This window comes from Anabrus simplex, chromosome 9, assembly GCF_040414725.1.
Source record: "Anabrus simplex isolate iqAnaSimp1 chromosome 9, ASM4041472v1, whole genome shotgun sequence".
NCBI lineage: Eukaryota > Metazoa > Arthropoda > Insecta > Orthoptera > Tettigoniidae > Anabrus > Anabrus simplex.
The window spans coordinates 141114179-141137169 of NC_090273.1; positions in this window are offsets into that span (position 1 = coordinate 141114179).

Below are 22991 nucleotides of genomic sequence, written 5' to 3' on the forward strand. Positions count from 1 at the left end.
CGCCAAATTCGGGGCGATCGTCCACTTCAGAATCACCCCCGTTTCGGAAAGCGATAATTTTATCATTAGCCATAAAGGCATAGCATTAAGAATACAGCGTTAAATTATTCAATAACTGCATTCCAGACAAACTAAACAATTGGGCGTAGTTGGCTCCGTCCTCGCCAACTTCGTGGCGATCATCCACATCAGCATCGTCCCCGTTTCGGAATACGTAAAATTATAGGAATTCTTCTGGGCGTAGAATTAAAATGCAACATGCAGTTATCACTAATTGCATTCAAGATAGCCCAAACCCATGTGCGTAATTGGCTCCGTCCTCGCGAACTTCGGGGTGATTATCCACTTCATCACATCTCCCGTTCAAGAATACGCAATATATAAGCTCGCCTCGAAGGCTTAGGATTAAGGATGCAATATTAAAACACACAAGCTGCATTCCAGAAAGTGCAAACACATGGGCCTTGTTGGCTCCGTCCTCGCCAACTTTTTGTCGATCATCCACATCAGCATCGCCCCCGTTTCGGGATATGTGAAATTATAGTAAGACCTATGGGCGTAGAATAAAAAATGCAACATGCAATTATCAATTATCAATAATTGCATTCAAGACAGCCCAAAAAATGCGCCTAGTTGGCTCCGTCCTCGCCAACTTCGTGGCGATCATCTACTGCAGCATCACTCCGGGATTAAGTTAGCAAAATTATCCGGCAGCTTAAAAACGTAGCATTGTTAATGCAACAATAAATTAATCAATAACTGCTTTCGGGACACCCAAACACATGGGCGCAGTTGACTCAGTCCTCAGCAAATTAGTGGCGATCATCCACATCGGCATCGCCCCCATTTCGAAATATGCGAAATCATCGTTTGCCATGAAGGCGTAGCATTAAGAATGCAACATTAAATTAATCAATAACTGCATTTCAGACAACCGAAACTCATGGGCGTAGTTGGGTCCGTCCTCGTGAACTTCGTGGCGATCATCCACTTCAGCATCGCCCCGGTTCTAATTTTTAGCAGAATTATCGTTCACCTTAAAAACGTAGCATTATTTATGGAACAATAAATTAATCAATAACTGAATTCGAGACAACCCAAACACATGGGCGTAGCTGGCAACCTTCTCGCCAACTTCGTAGCGATCATCCACTTCAACACACACCCCCCCCCCCGTTTCCGAATACGCGGTATAATCGCTCGCCATGCGGAATTAGCATTAAGGATGCAATAATAAAACACACAATAGCTGCATTCCAGAAAGCGAAAAATCATGGGCGTAGTTGACTCAGTCCTCGCCAACCTCGGGGCGATCACTCACTTCAGAATCTTCTCCGATTTGGAATGAGGAAGAAATTGTCGTTAGCCATAGAAGAGTAGCATTAAGTATGCAACATTTAATTAATCAATAACTGCATTCCAGACAACCCAAACTCATGGGCGTAGTTGGTTCCGTCCTTGGCAACTTCGTGGCGAGCACCCACCTCAGCATCGCTTATGGTTCATGTTAGCAAAATTATCCTACAGCTTAAAAACGTAGCAATGTTAATGCAACAATAAATTAATCAATAACTGCATTCGAGACAACCCTAACACATGGGCGTAGCTGGCTCCGTTCTCGCCAACTTCGAAGCTATCATCCACTTCAGCACCTCTTCGTTTCCGAATACGCGATATAATCGCTCGCCTTGAATGCTTAGCATTAAGGATGCAATATAAAGCACACAATAAATGCGTTCCAGGAAACGCTAAAACATGGGCGTAGTTGACTCAGTCCTCGCCAAATTCGTGGCGATCATCCACTTCAGAATCGCCCCGGTTTCGGAATATGTGAAATTATAGTAAGACCTATGGGCGTAGAATAAAAAATGCAACATGCAATAATCAATAATTGCATTCAAGACAGCCCAAACAATTGGGCCTAGTTGGCTCCGTCCTCGCCAACTTCGTGGCGATCATCCACATCAGCATCGCCCCCGTTTCGGAATACGTGAAATTATAGTAAGTCTTATGGCCGCAGAATTAAAAATGCAACATGCAATTATCACTAATTGCATTCATGACAGCCCAAACAAATGGGCCTAGTTGGCTCCGTCCTCGCCAACTTCGTGGCGATCATCCACATCAGCATCGCCCCCGTTTCGGAATACGTGAAATTATAGTAAGACTTATGGCCGCAGAATTAAAAATGCAAAATGCAATTATCACTAATTGCATTCAAGAGAACCCAAACAATTGGGCCTAGTTGGCTCCGTCCTCGCCAACTTCGTGGCGATCATCCACATCAGCATCGCCCCCGTTTCGGAATACGTGAAATTATAGTAAGACCTATGGCCGTAGAATAAAAAATGCAACATGCATTTATCACTATTTGCATTCAAGACAGCCCAAACAAATGGACCTAGTTGGCTCCGTCCTCGCGAACATCGTGGCGATCATCCACATCGGCATCGCCCCCATTTCGAATAGGTGAAATTATAGTAAGACCTATTTCCGCAGAATTAAAAATGCAAAATGCATTTATCACTATTTGCATTCAAGACAGCCCAAACAAATGGACCTAGTTGGCTCCGTCCTCGCGAACATCGTGGCGTTCATCCACATCAGCATCGCCCCGTTTCGGAATACGCGAAATTATCGTTTGCCCTAAAGGCGTTGCATTAAGAAAGAGCTAGTAAACTATTCAATAACTGCATTCCAGACAACCCAAAAGCTTGTGCGTAGTTGGCTCCGTCCTCGCGAACTTCGTGGTGATTATTAACTTCAGCACATCTCCCGTTCAAGAATACGCAATATATAATCTGCCCTTGAAGGCTTAGGATTAAGGATGCAATATTAAAACACACAAGAGCTGCATACCAGATAGCGCAAACACATGGGCGTAGTTGACTCAATCCTCGCCAACTTCGTGGCCATCACTCACTTCAGAATCTCCTCCGTTTAGAATGAGGAAGAAATTGTCGTTATCCATAAAAGCGTACCATTAAGAATGCAACATTTAATTAATCAATAACTGCATTCGAGACAACCCAAACACATGGGCGTAGCTGGCTCCGTTCTCGCCAACTTCGTAGCGATCATCCACTTAAGCACCTCTTCGTTTCCGAATACGCGATATAATCGCTCGCCTTGAATACTTAGCATTAAGGATGCAATATAAAAAACACACAATAAATGCGTTCCAGGAAACGCTAACACATGGGCGTAGTTGACTCAGTCCTCGCCAACTTCGTGGCGATCATCCACTTCAGAATCGCCCGCCTTTCGGAATGCCATAAATTTATCATTAGCCATAAAGGCGTAGCATTAAGAATGCAGCATTATATTATTCAATAACTGCATTCCAGACAACCCAAGCACTTGGGTGTAGTTGGCTCCGTCCTCGCCAACTTCGTGGCGATCATCCACATCAGCATCGTCCCCGTTTCGGAATACGTAAAATTATAGGAAATCTTCTGGGCGTAGAATTAAAAATGCAACATGCAGTTATCACTAATTGCATTCAAGATAGCCCAAACCCATGGGCGTAGTTGGCTCCGTCCTCGCCAACTTCGTGGCGATCATCCACATCAGCATCGTCCCCGTTTCGGAATACGTAAAATTATAGGAAATCTTCTGGGCGTAGAATTAAAAATGCAACATGCAGTTATCACAAATTGCATTCAAGATAGGCCAAACCCATGGGCGTAGTTGGCTCCGTCCTCGCCAACTTCGTGGCGATCATCCACATCAGCATCGTCCCCGTTTCGGAATACGTAAAATTATAGGAAATCTTCTGGGCGTAGAATTAAAAATGCAACATGCAGTTATCACTAATTGCATTCAAGATAGCCCAAACCCATGGGCGTAGTTGGCTCCGTCCTCGCCAACTTCGTGGCGATCATCCACATCAGCATCGCCCCCGTTTCGGTTTACGCGAGATTATCGTTTTCCTTGAACGCGTAGCAATAAGAATGAGTAAGTAAACTATTCAATAACTGCATTCCAGACAACCCAACAGCATGTGCGTAATTGGCTCCGTCCTCGCGAACTTCGTGGTGATTATCCACTCCATCACATCTCCCGTTCAAGAATACGCAATATATAAGCTCGCCTCGAAGGCTTAGGATTAAGGATGCAATATTAAAACACACAAGCTGCATTCCAGAAAGTGCAAACACATGGGCCTAGTTGGCTCCGTCCTCGCCAACTTCGTTTCGATCATCCACATCAGCATCGCCCCCGTTTCGGAATATGTGAAATTATAGTAGGACCTATGGGCGTAGAATTAAAAATGCAAAATGCAATTATCACTAATTGCATTCAAGACAGCCCAAACAAATGGGCCTAGTTGGCTCCGTCCTCGAAAACTTCGTGGCGATCATCCACATCAGCATCGCCCCCGTTTCGGAATATGTGAAATTATAGTAGGACCTATGGGCGTAGAATTAAAAATGCAAAATGCAATTATCACTAATTGCATTCAAGGCAGCCCAAACAAATGGGCCTAGTTGGCTCCGTCCTCGCCAACTTCGTGGCGATCATCCACATCTGCATCGCCCCCGTTTCGGAATACGCGAAAATATCGCTTGCCTTAAAGGCGTAGCATTAAGAATGAGCAAGTGAACAATTCAACAACTGCATTCCAGACAACCCAAACTCATGGTCGTAGTTGACTCCGTCCTCGCCAACTTCGTGGCGATCATCCACATCAGCATCGCCCCCGTTTCGGAATACGCGAAAATATCGTTTGCCTTAAAGGCGTAGCGTTAAGAATGAAGCATTAAATTATTCAATAACTGCATTCCAGACAACCCAAGCACATGGGCGTAGTTGGCTCCGTCCTCGCCAACTTCGTGGCGATCATCCACATCAGCATCGCCCCCGTTTCGGAATATGTGAAATTATAATAAGACCTATGGGCGTAGAATAAAAAATGCAACATGCAATAATCAATAATTGCATTCAAGACAGCCCAAACAAATGGGCCTAGTTGGCTCCGATCTCGCCAACGTCGTGACGATCATCCACATCAGCATCGCCCCCGTTTCGGAATACGCGAAAATGTCGTTTGCCTTAAAGGCGTAGCATTACGAATGAGCAAGTGAAATATTCAATAACTGCATTCCAGACAACCCAAACTCATGGTCGTAGTTGGCTCCCTCCTCGCCAACTTCGTGGCGATGATCCACTTCATCATCGCCCACGGTACTAATGAGCAAAATTATCGTTCATCTTAAAACGTAGCATTATTAATGCAACAATAAATTAATCAATAACTGCATTCGAGACAACCCAAACACATGGGCGTAGCTGGCAGCGTTCTCGCCAACCTCGTAGTGATCATCCACTTAAGCATCGCCCCCGTTTCGGAATACGTGAAATTATAGAAAGACTTATGGCCGCAGAATTAAAAATGCAAAACGCAACTATCACTAATTGCATTCAAGACAGCCCAAACAAATGGGCCTAGTTGGCTCCGTCCTCGCCAACTTCGTGGCGATCATCCACAACAACATCGCCCCCGTTTCGGAATACGTGAAATTATAGTAAGACCTATGGGCGTAGAATAAAAAATGCAACATGCAATGATCAATAATTGCTTTCAAGAAAACCCAAACAAATGGGCCTAGTTGGCTCCGTCCTCGCCAAATTCGTGGCGATCACCCACATCAGCATCGCCCCGTTTCGGAATACGTGAAATTATAGTAAGACTTATGGCCGCAGAATTAAAAATGCAAAATGCATTTATCACTAACTGCATTCAAGACAGCCCAAACAAATGGACCTAGTTGGCTCCGTCCTCGCCAACTTCGTGGCGATCATCCACATCAGCATCGCCCCCGTTTCGGAATTTGTGAAATTATAGTAAGACCTATGGGCGTAGAATAAAAAATGCAACATGCAATAATGAATAATTGCATTCAAGACAGCCCAAACAATTGGGCCTAGTTGTCTCCGTCCTCGCCAACTTCGTGGCGAACATCCACATCAGCATCGCCCCCGATTCGGAATTTGTGAAATTATAGTAAGACCTATGGGCGTAGAATACAAAATGCAACATGTAATAATCAATAATTGCATTCAAGACAGCCCAGACAAATGGACCTAGTTGGCTCCGTCCTCGCCAAATTCGTGGCGATCATCCACATCAGCATTGCCCCGTTTCGGAATACGTGAAATTATAGTAAGACTTATGGCCGCAGAATTAAAAATGCAAAATGCAATTATCACTAATTGCATTCAAGGCAGCCCAAACAAATGGGCCTAGTTGGCTCCGTCCTCGCCAACTTCGTGGCGATCATCCACATCTGCATCGCCCCCGTTTCGGAATACGCGAAAATATCGTTTGCCTTAAAGGCGTAGCATTAAGAATGAGCAAGTGAACAATTCAACAACTGCATTCCAGACAACCCAAACTCATGGTCGTAGTTGACTCCGTCCTCGCCAACTTCGTGGCGATCATCCACATCAGCATCGCCCCCGTTTCGGAATACGTGAAATTATAGTAAGACTTATGGCCGCAGAATTAAAAATGCAAAATGCAATTATCAATAATTGCATTCCAGACAACCCAAACTTATGGTCGTAGTTGACTCCGTCCTCGCCAACTTCGTGGCGATCATCCACATCTGCATCGCCCCCGTTTCGGAATATGTGAAATTATAGTAAGACCTATGGCCGCAGAATGAAAAAATCAGAATGCAATTATCGCTAATTGCATTCATGACAGCCCAAACAAATGGGCCTAGTTGGCTCCGTCCTCGCAAACTTCGTGGCGATCATCCACATCAGCATCGCCCCCGTTTCGGAATACGCGAAAATATCGTTTGCCTTAAAGGCGTAGCACTAAGAATGAGCAAGTGAACTATTCAATAACTGCATTCCAGACAACCCAAACTCATGGTCGTAGTTGACTCCGTCCTCGCCAACTTCGTGGCGATCATCCACATCAGCATCGCCCCCGTTTCGGAATACGCGAAAATATCGTTTGCCTTAAAGGCGTGGCGTTAAGAATGAAGCATTAAATTATTCAATAACTGCATTCCAGACAACCCAAGCACATGGGCGTAGTTGGCTCCGTCCTCGCCAACTTCGTGGCGATCATCCACATCAGCATCGCCCCCGTTTCGGAATATGTGAAATTATAATAAGTCCTATGGGCGTAGAATAAAAAATGCAACATGCAATAATCAATAATTGCATTCAAGACAGCCCAAACAAATGGGCCTAGTTGGCTCCGTCCTCGCCAACTTCGTGGCGATCATCCACATCAGCATCGCCCCCGTTTCGGAATACGCGAAAATGTCGTTTGCCTTAAAGGCGTAGCATTACGAATGAGCAAGTGAAATATTCAATAACTGCATTCCAGACAACCCAAACTCATGGTCGTAGTTGGCTCCCTCCTCGCCAACTTCGTGGCGATGATCCACTTCATCATCGCCCACGGTACTAATGAGCAAAATTATCGTTCATCTTAAAACGTAGCATTATTAATGCAACAATAAATTAATCAATAACTGCATTCGAGACAACCCAAACACATGGGCGTAGCTGGCAGCGTTCTCGCCAACCTCGTAGTGATCATCCACTTAAGCATCGCCCCCGTTTCGGAATACGTGAAATTATAGAAAGACTTATGGCCGCAGAATTAAAAATGCAAAACGCAACTATCACTAATTGCATTCAAGACAGCCCAAACAAATGGGCCTAGTTGGCTCCGTCCTCGCCAACTTCGTGGCGATCATCCACAACAACATCGCCCCCGTTTCGGAATACGTGAAATTATAGTAAGACCTATGGGCGTAGAATAAAAAATGCAACATGCAATGATCAATAATTGCTTTCAAGAAAACCCAAACAAATGGGCCTAGTTGGCTCCGTCCTCGCCAAATTCGTGGCGATCACCCACATCAGCATCGCCCCGTTTCGGAATACGTGAAATTATAGTAAGACTTATGGCCGCAGAATTAAAAATGCAAAATGCATTTATCACTAACTGCATTCAAGACAGCCCAAACAAATGGACCTAGTTGGCTCCGTCCTCGCCAACTTCGTGGCGATCATCCACATCAGCATCGCCCCCGTTTCGGAATTTGTGAAATTATAGTAAGACCTATGGGCGTAGAATAAAAAATGCAACATGCAATAATGAATAATTGCATTCAAGACAGCCCAAACAATTGGGCCTAGTTGTCTCCGTCCTCGCCAACTTCGTGGCGAACATCCACATCAGCATCGCCCCCGATTCGGAATTTGTGAAATTATAGTAAGACCTATGGGCGTAGAATACAAAATGCAACATGTAATAATCAATAATTGCATTCAAGACAGCCCAGACAAATGGACCTAGTTGGCTCCGTCCTCGCCAAATTCGTGGCGATCATCCACATCAGCATTGCCCCGTTTCGGAATACGTGAAATTATAGTAAGACTTATGGCCGCAGAATTAAAAATGCAAAATGCAATTATCACTAATTGCATTCAAGGCAGCCCAAACAAATGGGCCTAGTTGGCTCCGTCCTCGCCAACTTCGTGGCGATCATCCACATCTGCATCGCCCCCGTTTCGGAATACGCGAAAATATCGTTTGCCTTAAAGGCGTAGCATTAAGAATGAGCAAGTGAACAATTCAACAACTGCATTCCAGACAACCCAAACTCATGGTCGTAGTTGACTCCGTCCTCGCCAACTTCGTGGCGATCATCCACATCAGCATCGCCCCCGTTTCGGAATACGTGAAATTATAGTAAGACTTATGGCCGCAGAATTAAAAATGCAAAATGCAATTATCAATAATTGCATTCCAGACAACCCAAACTTATGGTCGTAGTTGACTCCGTCCTCGCCAACTTCGTGGCGATCATCCACATCTGCATCGCCCCCGTTTCGGAATATGTGAAATTATAGTAAGACCTATGGCCGCAGAATGAAAAAATCAGAATGCAATTATCGCTAATTGCATTCATGACAGCCCAAACAAATGGGCCTAGTTGGCTCCGTCCTCGCAAACTTCGTGGCGATCATCCACATCAGCATCGCCCCCGTTTCGGAATACGCGAAAATATCGTTTGCCTTAAAGGCGTAGCACTAAGAATGAGCAAGTGAACTATTCAATAACTGCATTCCAGACAACCCAAACTCATGGTCGTAGTTGACTCCGTCCTCGCCAACTTCGTGGCGATCATCCACATCAGCATCGCCCCCGTTTCGGAATACGCGAAAATATCGTTTGCCTTAAAGGCGTGGCGTTAAGAATGAAGCATTAAATTATTCAATAACTGCATTCCAGACAACCCAAGCACATGGGCGTAGTTGGCTCCGTCCTCGCCAACTTCGTGGCGATCATCCACATCAGCATCGCCCCCGTTTCGGAATATGTGAAATTATAATAAGTCCTATGGGCGTAGAATAAAAAATGCAACATGCAATAATCAATAATTGCATTCAAGACAGCCCAAACAAATGGGCCTAGTTGGCTCCGTCCTCGCCAACTTCGTGGCGATCATCCACATCAGCATCGCCCCCGTTTCGGAATACGCGAAAATATCGTTTGCCTTAAAGGCGTAGCATTAAGAATGAGCAAGTGAACTATTCAATAACTGCATTCCAGACAACCCAAACTCATGGTCGTAGTTGGCTCCCTCCTCGCCAACTTCGTGGCGATCATCCACTTCATCATCGCCCACGGTACTAATGAGCAAATTTATCGTTCATCTTAAAACGTAGCATTATTAATGCAACAATAAATTAATCAATAACTGCATTCGAGACAACCCAAACACATGGGCGTAGCTGGCAGCGTTCTCGCCAACCTCGTAGTGATCATCAACTTAAGCATCGCCCCCGTTTCGGAATACGTGAAATTATAGAAAGACTTATGGCCGCAGAATTAAAAATGCAAAACGCAACTATCACTAATTGCATTCAAGACAGCCCAAACAAATGGGCCTAGTTGGCTCCGTCCTCGCCAACTTCGTGGCGATCATCCACAACAACATCGCCCCCGTATCGGAATACGTGAAATTATAGTAAGACCTATGGGCGTAGAATAAAAAATGCAAAATGCAATGATCAATAATTGCATTCAAGAAAACCCAAACAAATGGGCCTAGTTGGCTCCGTCCTCGCCAAATTCGTGGCGATCATCCACATCAGCATCGCCCCGTTTCGGAATACGTGAAATTATAGTAAGACTTATGGCCGCAGAATTAAAAATGCAAAATGCATTTATCACTAACTGCATTCAAGACAGCCCAAACAAATGGACCTAGTTGGCTCTGTCCTCGCCAACTTCGTGGCGATCATCCACATCAGCATCGCCCCCGTTTCGGAATTTGTGAAATTATAGTAAGACCTATGGGCGTAGAATACAAAATGCAACATGCAATAATCAATAATTGCATTCAAGACAGCCCAAACAATTGGGCCTAGTTGTCTCCGTCCTCGCCAACTTCGTGGCGATCATCCACATCAGCATCGCCCCCGTTTCGGAATACGCGAAAATATCGTTTGCCTTAAAGGCGTAGCATTAAGAATGAGCAAGTGAACTATTCAATAACTGCATTCCAGACAACCCAAACTCATGGTCGTAGTTGGCTCCCTCCTCGCCAACTTCGTGGCGATCATCCACTTCATCATCGCCCACGGTACTAATGAGCAAAATTATCGTTCATCTTAAAACGTAGCATTATTAATGCAACAATAAATTAATCAATAACTGCATTCGAGACAACCCAAACACATGGGCGTAGCTGGCAGCGTTCTCGCCAACGTCGTAGTGATCATCCACTTCAGCATCGCCCCCGTTTCGGAATACGTGAAATTAAGGAAAGACTTATGGCAGCAGAATTAAAAATGCAAAATGCAATTATCACTAATTGCATTCAAGACAGCCCAAACAAATGGGCCTAGTTGGCTCCGTCCTCGCCAAATTCGTGGCGATCATCCACATCAGCATCGCCCCGGTTTCGGAATATGTGAAATTATAGTAAGACCTATGGGCGTAGAATAAAAAATGCAACATGCTATTATCACTAAATGCATTCAAGATAGCCCAAACATATGGGCATTATTAGATCCGTATTCTCCAACTACGTGATTATCATCCACTTCAATATCAACGCCGTTTCGGAATACGGGAAATTACTGTTAGCTTTAAAGGCGTAGCATTAAGAGTGCAACTTCGAATCATTCAATAACTGCGTTCCAGACTTCCCGATACCATCGGTGTACTTGACTCCGTCCTCGCCAACTTCGGGGCGATCGTCCACTTCAGAATCACCCCCGTTTCGGAAAGCGGTAAATTTATCTTTAGCCATAAACGCATAGCATTAAGAATACAGCATTAAATTATTCAATAACTCCATTCCAGGCAAACTAAGCAATTGGGCGTAGTTGGCTCCGTCCTCTTCAACTTCGTAGCGATCATCCACTTCATCATCGCCCACGTTTCTAATGAGCAAAATTATCGTTCATCATAAAACGTAGCATTATTAATGCAACAATAAATTAATCAATAACTGCATTCGAGACAACCCAAACACATGGGCGTAGCTGGCAGCGTTCTCGCCAACCTCGTAGTGATCATCCACTTCAGCATCGCCCCCGTTTCGGAATACGTGAAATTATAGTAAGACTTATGGCCGTAGAATAAAAAATGCAACATGCAATTATCACTAATTGCATTCGAGACAACCCAAACACATGGGCGTAGCTGGCTCCGTTCTCGCCAACTTCGTAGCGATCATCCACTTAAGCACCTCTTCGTTTCCGAATACGCGATATAATCGCTCGCCTTGAATACTTAGCATTAAGAATGCAATATAAAGCACACAATAAATGCGTTCCAGGAAACGCTAACACATGGGCGTAGTTGACTCAGTCCTCGCCAACTTCGTGGCGATCATCCACTTCAGAATCGCCCGCCTTTCGGAATGCCATAAATTTATCATTAGCCATAAAGGCGTAGCATTAAGAATGCAGCATTATATTATTCAATAACTGCATTCCAGACAACCCAAGCACTTGGGCGTAGTTGGCTCCGTCCTCGCCAACTTCGTGGCGATCATCCACATCAGCATCGCCCCCGTTTCGGAATACGTGAATATATAATAAGACGTACGGGCGTAGAATAAAAAATGCAACATGCAATTATCACTAAATGCATTCAAGACAGCCCAAACATATGGGCATAATTAGATCCGTCCTCACCACCTACGGGATTATCATCCACTTCAATATCAACGCCGTTTCGGAATACGGGAAATTACTGTTAGCCTTAAAGGCGTAGCATTAAGAATGCAACTTCGAATCATTCAATAACTGCGTTCCAGACTTCCCGATACCATCGGCGTTGTTGGCTCCTTCCTCGCCAACATCGCACAGTGGGTCAAAATCGTAATCTAGTTGGAGAAAATTATTTTTACGTTTTAATCGTGAATTTAGAGTGAAAGTAACGTATATAATTAGTTTACTTCATAATAAACATCAGTTAAGACCTTTTTTTAAGCTACATCTACGTCTACACATGCAAGAAATTGTCTTTGACTAGGAGTTGGATAGAGCCTAAACTACAATAAACTACAATAGATTGTACTCAGTTTACCTTTAACTTGGAAGACTGCAATTGTGGATAATTGCAGACAGCACTTCACTAATCACTCGATGACCCTGACGTTGATGACTCATCACATGTGTCATCTGAAGCATCATCGTCATTCACTGCCGCATGCTGTTCATGATGAGCCGGTACATCTGGTTCTTTCAGGAGTCACTGGATAATGCTCTTCTCGTTTTATGTTGAATTTTGGTTTTATGAGATATTACTGTGTCCGAAGATATCAGCAGCATATGTAATATGTCCTCATTTGTATGTTTTCGTGAGGATTTCCTAGAATATCCAAATCTCTATTTTCTCAAAACTTTGTTACGTGTTTCTTGGGCTTCTTCTGACAATTGCCCGATAGGTATAGTACAAAAATCAATTATATCTGCACCATGAATTAATGCTTTATGCACAGTGACTGGCATATAATAACATGGATACAGATTTAGATACAATTTTGCTGTATCCTGGGTGTAGGTTTTGCAAGCGGGTGTATTTATAGGAAACTGACAAGAAAGAGCACACAAAATTGTAGAAAAACGTCTGATTATCTCTTCATTTATACCCATGATTTTGGATGACAAGACTGGATCCTCAAAAAACGGCGAGCAGTGTTGCCATCATTCGAATTTCTGACGCCTTGGCTTGTCAACATGCAGACCCATTTCTGATCGAAATTTATTTTGTATTACTTTCTTTCTGTTTTCTATTTTTGTCTTATCTTCATCCCCTCTTGCATACAATTTCTTAATTTCTATTTTGTAAGATGTATGTAGCAGGCATTCAAACAAACGGACCCAACAATGGAGGGTAGATAATCCAAATTTATATCTCTCTTCAGGACAAACTGTTTTTGTGAGTGTGTTATTCATTTCTCTGGCACCAGCACCACACACATAACACCTCTGTGCTGATGAAACTGTAATAGAATTGCAGACTTTTCCATCCAATATGATCAGCAATAGAGTTTGATTAATATATATGTATTGATCATCAATTTCTATTTTAATTGGTTGGAGGGACGTTATTTCAGTTTCAACTAATTGAACCTCTCGCCTAGTCAATTCTACAGTCTCCTTTTCAAACAATAATTTAAGAGGTCTGCAAAATCGTGTCGAAGAAGGTCGTGGGTTCTGCCATAAAATTTTCTTTCATTATTGCTTTCTACATTTAAAGAATAGATTTGTAATGGAACAACTGAAACTACAAAAATATCATTGTCACTGCCGTCATCATCTGTAAATTTCTGCTTATACTGACTATGTCCGCTTGAACCATCACACCCCTATTTTAATATAATATGAACTGTATCATTGCTAGAAATAGACTGTTTCAAAACATCTTCTTGAACTACTGCCAGGCGCTCAACTGTATGGTCGACCAATGATTGCAATGTTATTGTGGCTCATGTTTCTGTTATTGTTATTGATTCACTTGGTGGATAGCATTTCTGTTTTGTTTCTCTAATGATGTGGTAAGGTGGGAAAATATTACAGCTCCTATTTTTGCATTCAAGTCGCATATTCATATATTGGCTTTTGCTGCAATTGTTATCTACAAGGAATGATAGAGACTCTTCACCGGTAAGTGGTACAGGTTTTACAGCTGGTGATATATAGGATTTTTTAATTTTAGTAGCTCTATGTGGAGACTTAAGAGTTTCTTTAACCATTTTTGCAGACATGTGCAATGATACTAGTGTGACATGAATGAGTTCTTGATCTGAATGTGCAGAGAATAGCGGTTGAATTTTTCGTCTCTTTGATTTTTCACTATTTTCATGAAAAAGCTTTCTAGGCCTTCCGTCTTTCGATGCCGATGGAATAGGAGGATTTAAACTTTCTGTTAATTTAGAATCATACACAATTTTCGAAAATATTATCTTCTCTTTTAACCACCAGAATATTTTGAAATGAATTTTGCTCTACTTCTATGAACCTGCTTCCACTGCCTGGTAAAATTATCAACAAAATCCTTTAAATCTCCTTGTTGACATTCAGTTATCTCTTCAGAACAATTGTCTATCCCTAATTTACTTTTGACAAAGTCACAAAGTTCCACTTTTGACACAATCTTCGAACCCAGTGCTTCAAACAGTTGTAAACGTGGAAGAACTGGTTGCGCGGCATCTTCTAAAACGTAAAATAACTAAGTAAGTTGCAAAAAGATGCAAAAATTCTTATAACAGGCGTAAACTACAAGGCTTTATCTACATTTAACATTAAGTAGACAGTGACGCAGAGTGACGCGACATGCTAAAACTCTAAGTGAAAAAATAATTTTAAAAATAATAGTTAAATATTACATGATGCAAATATAGCTAAAATTACGTAACAATTACGCCCATTAATAACTGAAACCCGTTACAAATGTAAAGAACATACCTTCAGCTGCATGTTCCATCTTAAAGCATCACACTATCCTCAAAGACAACCAAACCACAGTCACTTACATTCACTCTCCAATTCAGACTGCGAGATACGCATGCACAGCGCAGGAGGTAAGATAAGATTCCACCTCGAACAGTGGTGACAGATTTACACTAAGATGCGTTTATATCCCAGAATAGTGCGCGGCAATTATATGAGGATGCTGTAAAACTAACAAATTTTGATTTTTTTATTATGAAAAAATTATTTTGTCCTCCTAGATTTCGATTTTGACCCACTGTGCATCGTGGCGAACATCCACTTCAGCATCGACCCCGTTTCGGAATACTCGAAATTTCCGTTAGCCTTGAAGGCGCATCATTAGGAATGCACAATTAAACTATTCAATGACTCCATTCCAGACAATCCAAAACCATGCGCGTAGTTGGCTCAGTCCGCGCGGAATACGTATAGATCTTCCACTTCAGAACAGCCCCCGTTTCGGATTACGCGTAATAATCGCTCGCTTTGAAAACTTAGCATTAAGAATGCAATATGAAAACACACAATAGCTGCATTCCAGAAAGCGCAACACATGGGCGTAGTTGGCTCCGTCCTCGCCAACTTCGGGGCGATCATCCACATCAGCATCGCCCCCGTTTCGGAATACGTAAAATTATAGGAAATCTTCTGGGCGTAGAATTAAAAATGCAACATGCAGTTATCACTAATTGCATTCAAGATAGCCCAAACCCATGGGCGTAGTTGGCTCCGTCCTCGCCAACATCGTGGCGATCATCCACATCAGCATCGCCCCCGTTTCGGTTTACGCGAGATTATCGTTTTCCTTGAACGCGTAGCAATAAGAATGAGCAAGTAAACTATTCAATAACTGCATTCCAGACAACCCAACAGCATGTGCGTAATTGGCTCCGTCCTCGCGAACTTCGTGGTGATTATCCACTCCATCACATCTCCCGTTCAAGAATACGCAATATATAAGCTCGCCTCGAAGGCTTAGGATTAAGGATGCAATATTAAAACACACAAGCTGCATTCCAGACAGTGCAAACAAATGGGCCTAGTTGGCTCCGTCCTCGCCAACTTCGTGTCGATCATCCACATCAGCATCGCCCCCGTTTCGGAATATGTGAAATTATAGTAGGACCTATGGGCGTAGAATAAAAAATGCAACATGCAATTATCAATAATTGCATTCAAGGCAGCCCAAACAAATGCGCCTAGTTGGCTCCGTCCTCGCCACCGTCGTGGCGATCATCCACATCAGCATCGCCCCCGTTTCGGAATATGTGAAATTATAGTAAGACCTATGGGCGTAGAATAAAAAATGCAACATGCAATAATCAATAATTGCATTCAAGACAGCCCAAACAAATGGGCCTAGTTGGCTCCGTCCTCGCCAACTTCGTGGCGATCATCCACATCAGCATCGCCCCCGTTTCGGAATACGCGAAAATATCGTTTGCCTTAAAGGCGTAGCATTAAGAATGAGCAAGTGAACTATTCAACAACTGCATTCCAGACAACCCAAACTCATGGCCGTAGTTGGCTCCCTCCTCGCCAACTTCGTGGCGATCATCCACTTCATCATCGCCCACGGTACTAATGAGCAAAATTATCGTTCATCTTAAAACGTAGCATTATTAATGCAACAATAAATTAATCAATAACTGCATTCGAGACAACCCAAACACATGGGCGTAGCTGGCAGCGTTCTCGCCAACCTCGTAGTGATCATCCACTTCAGCATCGCCCCCGTTTCGGAATACGTGAAATTATAGAAAGACTTATGGCCGCAGAATTAAAAATGCAAAATGCAATTATCACTAATTGCATTCAAGACAGCCCAAACAAATGGGCCTAGTTGGCTCCGTCCTCGCACACTTCGTGGCGATCATCCACAACAGCATCGCCCCCGTTTCGCAATACGTGAAATTATAGTAAGACCTATGGGCGTAGAATAAAAAATGCAACATGCAATAATCAATAATTGCATTCAAGACAGCCCAAACAAATGGACCTAGTTGGCTCCGTCCTCGCCAAATTCGTGGCGATCATCCACATCAGCATCGCCCCGTTTCGGAATACGTGAAATTATAGTAAGACTTATGGCAGCAGAATTAAAAATGCCAAATGCATTTATCACTAACTGCATTCAAGACAGCCCAAACAAATGGACATAGTTGGCTCCGTCCTCGCCAACTTCGTGGCGATCATCCACATCAGCATCGCCCCCGTTTCGGAATACGCGAAAATATCGTTTGCCTTAAAGGCGTAGCATTAAGAATGAGCAAGTGAACTATTCAACAACTGCATTCCAGACAACCCAAACTCATGGCCGTAGTTGGCTCCCTCCTCGCCAAATTCGTGGGGATCATCCACATCAGCATCGCCCCCGTTTCGGAATACGTGAAATTATAGTAAGACTTATGGCCGCAGAATTAAAAATGCAAAATGCAATTATCACTAATTGCATTCATGACAGCCCAAACAAATGGGCCTAGTTGGCTCCGTCCTCGCCAACTTCGTGGCGATCATCCACATCAGCATCGCCCCCGTTTCCGAATACGTGAAATTATAGTAAGACTTATGGCCGCAGAATTAAAACTGCAACATGCAATAATCAATAATTGCATTCAAGGCAGCCCAAATAAATGGGCCTAGTTAGCTCCGTCTTCGCCAACTTCGTGGCGATCATCCACATCAGCATCGCCCCCGTTTCGGAATACGCGAAAATATCGTTTGCCTTAAAGGCGTAGCATTAAGAATGAGCAAGTGAACTATTCAATAACTGCATTCCAGACAACCCAAACTCATGGTCGTAGTTGGCTCCGTCCTCGCCAACTTCGTGGCGATCATCCACATCAGCATCGCCCCCGTTTCGGAATACGTGAAAATATCGTTTGCCTTAAAGGCGTAGCGTTAAGAATGCAGCATTAAATTATTCAATAACTGCATTCCAGACAACCCCAGCACATGGGCGTAGTTGGCTCCGTCCGCTCCTACTTCGTGGCGATCATCCAATTCATCATCGCCCACGGAACTAATGAGCAAAATTATCGTTCATCTTAAAACGTAGCATTATTAATGCAACAATAAATTAATCAATAACTGCATTCGAGACAACCCAAACACATGGGCGTAACTGGCAGCGTTCTCGCCAACCTCGTAGTGATCATCCACTTCAGCATCGCCCCCGTTTCGGAATACGTGAAATTATAGAAAGACATATGGCCGCAGAATTAAAAATGCAAAATGCAATTATCACTAATTGCATTCAAGACAGCCCAAACAAATGGGCCTAGTTGCCTCCGTCCTCGCCAACTTCGTGGCGATCATCCACAACAACATCGCCCCCGTTTTGGAATACGTGAAATTATAGTAAGACCTATGGGCGTAGAATAAAAAATGCAACATGCAATAATCAATAATTGCATTCAAGACAGCCCAAACAAATGGGCCTAGTTGGCTCCGTCCTCGCCAAATTCGTGGCGATCATCCACATCAGCATCGCCCCGTTTCGGAATACGTGAAATTATAGTAAGACTTATGGCCGCAGAATTAAAAATGCAAAATGCATTTATCACTAACTGCATTCAAGACAGCCCAAACAAATGGACCTAGTTGGCTCCATCCTCGCCAACTTCGTGGCGATCATCCACATCAGCATCGCCCCCGTTTCGGAATACGCGAAAATATCGTTTGCCTTAAAGGCGTAGCATTAAGAATGAGCAAGTGAACTATTCAACAACTGCATTCCAGACAACCCAAACTCATGGCCGTAGTTGGATCCCTCCTCGCCAACTTCGTGGCGATCATCCACATCAGTATCGCCCCCGTTTCGGAATACGTGAAATTATAGTAAGGCTTATGGCCGCAGAATTAAAAATGCAAAATGCAATTATCACTAATTGCATTCATGACAGCCCAAACAAATGGGCCTAGTTGGCTCCGTCCTCGCCAACTTCGTGGCGATCATCCACATCAGAATCGCCCCCGTTTCGGATTACGTGAAATTATAGTAAGACTTATGGCCGCAGAATTAAAAATGCAAAATGCAATTATCACTAATTGCATTCAAGACAACCCAAACAAATGGACCTAGTTGGCTCCGTCCTCGTCAACTTCGTGGCGATCATCCACATCAGCATCGCCCCCGTTTCGGAATTTGTGAAATTATAGTAAGACCTATGGGCGTAGAATAAAAAATGCAACATGCAATAATCGATAATTGCATTCAAGACAGCCCAAACAATTGGGCTAGTTGGCTCCGTCCTCGCCAACTTCGTGGCGATCATCAACATCAGCATCGCCCCCGTTTCGGAATACGCGAAAATATAGTTTGCCTTAAAGTGGTAGCATTAAGAATGAGCAAGTGAACTATTCAATAACTGCATTCCAGACAACACAAACTCATGGTCGTAGTTGGCTCCCTCCTCGCAAACTTCGTGGCGATCATCCACTTCATCATCGCCCACGGTGATAATGTGCAAAATTATCGTTCATCTTAAAACGTAGCATTATTAATGCAACAATAAATTAATCAATTACTGCATTCTAGACAAGAGAAACACATGGGCGTAGCTGGCAGCGTTCTCGCCAACCTCGTAGTGATCATCCACTTCAGCATCGCCCCCGTTTCGGAATCCGTGAAATTATAGTAAGACTTAGGGCCGCAGGATTAAAAATGCAAAATGCAATTATCACTAATTGCATTCAAGACAGCCCAAACAAATGGGCCTAGTTGGCTCCGTCCTCGCCAACTTCGTGGAGATCATCCACATCAGAATCGCCCCCGTTTCGGAATAAGCGAAAATATCGCTTGCCTTAAAGGCTTAGCATTAAGAATGAGCAAGTGAACTATTCAACAACTGCATTCCAGACAACCCAAACTCATGGCCGTAGTTGGCTCCGTCCTCGCCAACTTCGTAGCGATCATCCACATCAGCATCGCCCCGTTTCGGAATACGTGAAATTATAGTAAGGCTTATGGCCGGAGAATTAAAAATGCAAAATGCATTTATCACTAACTGCATTCAAGACAGCCCAAACAAATGGTCCTAGCTGGCTCCGTCCTCGCCAACTTCGTGGCGATCATCCACATCAGCATCGCCCCCGTTTCGGAATAAGCGAAAATATCGTTTGCCTTAAAGGCGTAGCATTAAGAATGAGCAAGTGAACTATTCAACAACTGCATTCCAGACAACCCAAACTCATGGCCGTAGTTGGCTCCGTCCTCGCCAACTTCGTGGCGATCATCCACATCAGCATCGCCCCCGTTTCGGAATACGTGAAATCATAGTAAGGCTTATGGCCGCAGAATTAAGAATGCAACATGCAATAATCAATAATTGCATTCAAGAGAGCCCAAAAGAATGGGACTAGTTGGCTCCGTCCTCGCCAACTTCGTGGCGATCATCCACATCAGCATCGACCCTGTTTCGGAATACGCGAAAATATCGTTTGCCTTAAAGGCGTAGCATTAAGAATGAGCAAGTGAACTATTCAATAACTGCATTCCAGACAACCCAAACTCATGGTCGTAGTTGGCTCCGTCCTCGCCAACTTCGTGGCGATCATCCACATCAGCATCGCCCCCGTTTCGGAATATGTGAAATTATAGTAAGACCTATGGGCGTAGAATAAAAAATGCAACATGCAATAATCAAAATTGCATTCAAGACAGCCCAAACAAATGGGCCTAGTTGGCTCCGTCCTCGCCAACTTCGTGGCGATCATCCACATCAGCATCGCCCCCGTTTCGGAATACGCGAAAATATCGTTTGCCTTAAAGGCGTAGCATTAAGAATGAGCAAGTGAACTATTCAACAACTGCATTCCAGACAACCCAAACTCATGGCCGTAGTTGGCTCCCTCCTCGCCAACTTCGTGGCGATCATCCACTTCATCATCGCCCACGGTACTAATGAGCAAAATTATCGTTCATCTTAAAACGTAGCATTATTAATGCAACAATAAATTAATCAATAACTGCATTCGAGACAACCCAAACACAAAGGCGTAGCTGGCAGCGTTCTCGCCAACCTCGTAGTGATCATCCACTTAAGCATCGCCCCCGTTTCGGAATACGTGAAATTATAGAAAGACTTATGGCCGCAGAATTAAAAATGCAAAATGCAATTATCACTAATTGCATTCAAGACAGCCCAAACAAATGGGCCTAGTTGGCTCCGTCCTCGCACACTTCGTGGCGATCATCCACAACAGCATCGCCCCCGTTTCGCAATACGTGAAATTATAGTAAAACCTATGGGCGTAGAATAAAAAATGCAACATGCAATAATCAATAATTGCATTCAAGACAGCCCAAACAAATGGACCTAGTTGGCTCCGTCCTCGCCAAATTCGTGGCGATCATCCACATCAGCATCGCCCCGTTTCGGAATACGTGAAATTATAGTAAGTCTTATGGCAGCAGAATTAAAAATGCCAAATGCATTTATCACTAACTGCATTCAAGACAGCCCAAACAAATGGACATAGTTGGCTCCGTCCTCGCCAACTTCGTGGCGATCATCCACATCAGCATCGCCCCCGTTTCGGAATACGCGAAAATATCGTTTGCCTTAAAGGCGTAGCATTGAGAATGAGCAAGTGAACTATTCCACAACTGCATTCCAGACAACCCAAACTCATGGCCGTAGTTGGCTCCCTCCTCGCCAAATTCGTGGCGATCATCCACATCAGCATCGCCCCCGTTTCGGAATACGTGAAATTATAGTAAGACTTTTGGCCGCAGAATTAAAAATGCAAAATGCAATTATCACTAATTGTATTCATGACAGCCCAAACAAATGGGCCTAGTTGGCTCCGTCCTCGCCAACTTCGTGGCGATCATCCACATCAGCATCGCCCCCGTTTCGGAATACGCGAAAATATCGTTTGCCTTAAAGGCGTAGCATTGAGAATGAGCAAGTGAACTATTCAACAACTGCATTCCAGACAACCCAAACTCATGGCCGTAGTTGGCTCCCTCCTCGCTAACTTCGTGGCGATCATCCACTTCATCATCGCCCACGGTACTAATGAGCAAAATTATCGTTCATCTTGAAACGTAGCATTATTAATGCAACAATAAATTAATCAATAACTGCATTCGAGACAACCCAAACACATGGGCGTAGCTGGCAGCGTTCTCGCCAACCTCGTAGTGATCATCCACTTCAGCATCGCCCCCGTTTCGGAATACGTGAAATTATAGAAAGACTTATGGCCGCAGAATTAAAAATGCAAAATGCAATTATCACTAATTGCATTCAAGACAGCCCAAACAAATGGGCCTAGTTGGCTCCGTCCTCGCACACTTCGTGGCGATCATCCACAACAGCATCGCCCCCGTTTCGCAATACGTGAAATTATAGTAAGACCTATGGGCGTAGAATAAAAAATGCAACATGCAATAATCAATAATTGCATTCAAGACAGCCCAAACAAATGGACCTAGTTGGCTCCGTCCTCGCCAAATTCGTGGCGATCATCCACATCAGCATCGCCCCGTTTCGGAATACGTGAAATTATAGTAAGACTTATGGCAGCAGAATTAAAAATGCCAAATGCATTTATCACTAACTGCATTCAAGACAGCCCAAACAAATGGACATAGTTGGCTCCGTCCTCGCCAACTTCGTGGCGATCATCCACATCAGCATCGCCGCCGTTTCGGAATACGCGAAAATATCGTTTGCCTTAAAGGCGTAGCATTAAGAATGAGCAAGTGAACTATTCAACAACTGCATTCCAGACAACCCAAACTCATGGCCGTAGTTGGCTCCCTCCTCGCCAAATTCGTGGCGATCATCCACATCAGCATCGCCCCCGTTTCGGAATACGTGAAATTATAGTAAGACTTATGGCCGCAGAATTAAAAATGCAAAATGCAATTATCACTAATTGCATTCATGACAGCCCAAACAAATGGGCCTAGTTGGCTCCGTCCTCGCCAACTTCGTGGCGATCATCCACATCAGCATCGCCCCCGTTTCGGAATACGTGAA